The 5000-nt window shown below is 52.8% G+C and overlaps 1 non-coding gene across 1 annotated transcript in view; it reads left to right on the top strand.

The window, feature by feature from the left end:
- The first annotated feature begins 3553 nt into the window (after positions 1-3553).
- Positions 3554-5000, top strand: part of LOC124764470 — a 1909-nt gene continuing 462 nt past the window's right edge. Inside the window, exon 1 of the ribosomal RNA XR_007012763.1 lies at positions 3554-5000. This exon is cut by the window's right edge and continues 462 nt beyond it. This is a non-coding gene — a ribosomal RNA (small subunit ribosomal RNA).

Raw genomic sequence — 5000 nt, 5'->3', positions numbered from 1 at the left:
CCATCAAACTACAGCAAATATACACAACTGTCCGTATACATGCTGAAAGAGTCTGCCCACAATGGGAACCACACGTCAGCCAGACACTCTGATCACGCACCACTCTCTGCTTCTAACAGGCGCACATACAATATGTAAGCACCAGCATGGAACAACATCCAGTGCATCTTCTCCGCCACATTACACAATCCACACTATCACAACCAGACCAGGAGGTCCATGCGGAAAATACAATATCCCAGCCTTTCGACATCCACCATTGCGCAGACCAGGCACCAACACCCACACATGTCCTATACAACGGTGCACCCAACATCACAATAGTACCTCCTGTCACAGCGCACAAACAATGACATGAGTCAAAGACACAGGTCTCACACAAGCATAGAATTGGAGCGCCGCCTCTAATAAGCCAAAGGTGCATCCTGACGTGACAAATCTGATCATGTCACAAGCATTCACTTACTATAATCACTATCAACGAACCTGCCGCCGCCCCCGCCCCCCCCCCCCTACACCTTTCCTTACAACAACGTGTAACCTAACCTAACCTAACCTAACCTATGTTGTACCTTAACCTAACCTATGTTGTACCTTAACCTAACCTATGTTGTACCTTAACCTAACCTATGTTGTACCTTAACCTAACCTATGTTGTACCTTAACCTAACCTATGTTGTACCTTAACCTAACCTATGTTGTACCTTAACCTAACCTATGTTGTACCTTAACCTAACCTATGTTGTACCTTAACCTAACCTATGTTGTACCTTAACCTAACCTATGTTGTACCTTAACCTAACCTATGTTGTACCTTAACCTAACCCATGTTGTACCTTAACCTAACCCATGTTGTACCTTAACCTAACCCATGTTGTACCTTAACCTAACCCATGTTGTACCTTAACCTAACCCATGTTGTACCTTAACCTAACCCATGTTGTACCTTAACCTAACCCATGTTGTACCTTAACCTAACCCATGTTGTACCTTAACCTAACCCATGTTGTACCTTAACCTAACCCATGTTGTACCTTAACCTAACCCATGTTGTGCCTTAACCTAACCCATGTTGTGCCTTAACCTAACCCATGTTGTGCCTTAACCTAACCCATGTTGTGCCTTAACCTAACCCATGTTGTGCCTTAACCTAACCCATGTTGTGCCTTAACCTAACCCACGTTGTGCCTTAACCTAACCCACGTTGTGCCTTAACCTAACCCACGTTGTGCCTTAACCTAACCCATGTTGTGCCTTAACCTAACCCATGTTGTGCCTTAACCTAACCCATGTTGTGCCTTAACCTAACCCATGTTGTGCCTTAACCTAACCCATGTTGTGCCTTAACCTAACCCATGTTGTGCCTTAACCTAACCCATGTTGTGCCTTAACCTAACCCACGTTGTGCCTTAACCTAACCCACGTTGTGCCTTAACCTAACCCACGTTGTGCCTTAACCTAACCCACGTTGTGCCTTAACCTAACCCATGTTGTGCCTTAACCTAACCCATGTTGTGCCTTAACCTAACCCATGTTGTGCCTTAACCTAACCCACGTTGTGCCTTAACCTAACCCACGTTGTGCCTTAACCTAACCCACGTTGTGCCTTAACCTAACCCACGTTGTGCCTTAACCTAACCCACGTTGTGCCTTAACCTAACCCACGTTGTGCCTTAACCTAACCCACGTTGTCCCCTAAAGTAACCCACGTTGTCCCCTAACGTAACCCACGTTGTCCCCTAACGTAACCCATGTTGTCGCCTAAACCTGCTCTGTAATTGTTATACGACTCGTTCAATTAGTGTAGTGTTGCCCACCCGCAACCCTCGCAATATAGTTCGCTACTCGCACTGCCCGCTCCCCTGTGTATCGCTTCATGTTAAACACCTTGCAAGTCTTGCTGACTTTCCACATGCTCCTGCTGTACACTGTAATGTGGATGGCAGCAGGACGTACATGCCGCCCCTCCCCACGTCCCCACCTTGCCCCCCTGCCTTCGCAAGCTGGTTGGTGAGAAGTTTGCATGTTCAATGCCCTTCGCATGCGACGTACTCAGGCTACGTTGTGGTGCGGCCTGTGTCAACCGTCCGCTAATGTCGTACGCGTAAACCACAATCTGTACTGCACATTCGTCCTTATGTACCGAATGATACATCGTGGCACATGTGTGACCGTACAACGACTGCGCCCAAAAACGGCGGACCATACAGTGCAAATATTGTGCACGCAGCTACGTGTCGTCTCCCTATGAGAGCTGGATTGCAGTGTGGTACGCCATAGAGACGTGTGGGAGGAACGGACGCCGTGGATGGCGATCAGCATGAGCTGTCTGTTGATGTATTCGGACCTAGTCGTCTCTCCTCACACACCGTGATGGCATGGTGCACCGCGTTCCATATCTGCGACATGCTACAGAGGCCGGTTGACAGTCGTTCGAGCAATGGACATCGCATACGTACGGGGGCCACCTTCCACGTATTGTCTAGGCGTGCACATTTTGTTGCGTGTATGTGGGCAGACGTAGTGTGGCGTGACACCTGACACAGGCATGCAATAATCGTTGAAGTTGCAAATGGCGATGGACGCCTGCGTTTTCTGGTGAAGTTACGCAAATGAACAAATGGTAACCTGTTGTGGTGCGGTTGTTCTCGCTAGGGGTGAATCGGTGATGGCGACGATAGGTTGAGGTACGAACCGGTTGTTCCAGCGATACCCACCATGCCGACGAAACTGAACGGCATCTGGGTGTGAAGCGATACGCGGCGGTGGCTGGGTGGGACCGTCCCCGGCCGGTGAGGGGGCGCCTCCCGGCGTGCTGGCCGCGCGGTGCGTGGGCGCACGCGCTACAGCCGGCTGGTGGGGGCGGCCAGTGGCAGGCGCGCCGGCCGACGGACGCGGCAGGCGTCGCAGCTGCGCGCCGGCGCACCCTGCGCGCGGCGCCGTGCGGCCAAAGTAGGTCCTCGCGGGCCCGGTGCGAAGCGCGGTGGACATCTTCAGTGTGCTGGTCCGATTGAGGACTGTGTGCGTTGAGGATGCGCCGCCGCCCGGCGCTCGGCGCCGCGACGCCGTCTGCTGCTCGGTCGCCCCAGCGGTTCTCGCTGGTGGTTTGTATCGCAGCTGTGCGGATGTGTTGGCGCGTGCGCTGTGCTGGGAGAGTTCGCTTCGGCACCCAAGTGGGGCTTTTGTCCTTCTGTGGCGCTGGCGTTGGAGCTGCCGGTCACCGTAGGTGGCGCGTGTTGTCTCCCGCCGGCAATGCCACGACAGCACGCTCCCGGGCCTCTGTCGGCAGCGGCAAGCTCAGTTGGGAGCACGGGTGGTCGCACCGAAAGCGTCTACTCGCCTAACTCCGGGCGATTGCGCCTCTCTCGAACCCGACCAAGTACTTGGGACGGCGCTGCGCGCCGCCGGGACCTGAGAGGGTTTCGAGGTGTATTGTGCAGGGGAGCTCAGCCTCCTCCTGTTTGCAGAATGATTGAGCGGACGCTTGCGTGTTCGCGCGGGCCCCCGGGACACACTCCCGGGCGGCCGGCTGCTCAGCTCTAGTTGACGCAGCTCCCTGGTTGATCCTGCCAGTAGTCATATGCTTGTCTCAAAGATTAAGCCATGCATGTCTCAGTACAAGCCGCATTAAGGTGAAACCGCGAATGGCTCATTAAATCAGTTATGGTTCCTTAGATCGTACCCACGTTACTTGGATAACTGTGGTAATTCTAGAGCTAATACATGCAAACAGAGTCCCGACCAGAGATGGAAGGGACGCTTTTATTAGATCAAAACCAATCGGTCGGCTCGTCCGGTCCGTTTGCCTTGGTGACTCTGAATAACTTTGGGCTGATCGCACGGTCCTCGTACCGGCGACGCATCTTTCAAATGTCTGCCTTATCAACTGTCGATGGTAGGTTCTGCGCCTACCATGGTTGTAACGGGTAACGGGGAATCAGGGTTCGATTCCGGAGAGGGAGCCTGAGAAACGGCTACCACATCCAAGGAAGGCAGCAGGCGCGCAAATTACCCACTCCCGGCACGGGGAGGTAGTGACGAAAAATAACGATACGGGACTCATCCGAGGCCCCGTAATCGGAATGAGTACACTTTAAATCCTTTAACGAGTATCTATTGGAGGGCAAGTCTGGTGCCAGCAGCCGCGGTAATTCCAGCTCCAATAGCGTATATTAAAGTTGTTGCGGTTAAAAAGCTCGTAGTTGGATTTGTGTCCCACGCTGTTGGTTCACCGCCCGTCGGTGTTTAACTGGCATGTATCGTGGGACGTCCTGCCGGTGGGGCGAGCCGAAGGCGTGCGACCGCCTCGTGCGTGCTCGTGCGTCCCGAGGCGGACCCCGTTGAAATCCTACCAGGGTGCTCTTTATTGAGTGTCTCGGTGGGCCGGCACGTTTACTTTGAACAAATTAGAGTGCTTAAAGCAGGCAAGCCCGCCTGAATACTGTGTGCATGGAATAATGGAATAGGACCTCGGTTCTATTTTGTTGGTTTTCGGAACCCGAGGTAATGATTAATAGGGACAGGCGGGGGCATTCGTATTGCGACGTTAGAGGTGAAATTCTTGGATCGTCGCAAGACGAACAGAAGCGAAAGCATTTGCCAAGTATGTTTTCATTAATCAAGAACGAAAGTTAGAGGTTCGAAGGCGATCAGATACCGCCCTAGTTCTAACCATAAACGATGCCAGCCAGCGATCCGCCGCAGTTCCTCCGATGACTCGGCGGGCAGCCTCCGGGAAACCAAAGCTTTTGGGTTCCGGGGGAAGTATGGTTGCAAAGCTGAAACTTAAAGGAATTGACGGAAGGGCACCACCAGGAGTGGAGCCTGCGGCTTAATTTGACTCAACACGGGAAACCTCACCAGGCCCGGACACCGGAAGGATTGACAGATTGATAGCTCTTTCTTGATTCGGTGGGTGGTGGTGCATGGCCGTTCTTAGTTGGTGGAGCGATTTGTCTGGTTAATTCCGATAACGAACGAGACTCTAGCCTGCTAACTAG

The sequence above is a fragment of the Schistocerca piceifrons genome, unplaced genomic scaffold, assembly GCF_021461385.2.
Source record: "Schistocerca piceifrons isolate TAMUIC-IGC-003096 unplaced genomic scaffold, iqSchPice1.1 HiC_scaffold_634, whole genome shotgun sequence".
NCBI classification, from domain to species: Eukaryota; Metazoa; Arthropoda; class Insecta; order Orthoptera; family Acrididae; genus Schistocerca; species Schistocerca piceifrons.
The sequence above is the reverse complement of the archived record's forward strand: the minus strand, read 5'-3'. Positions and strand labels throughout refer to the sequence as shown.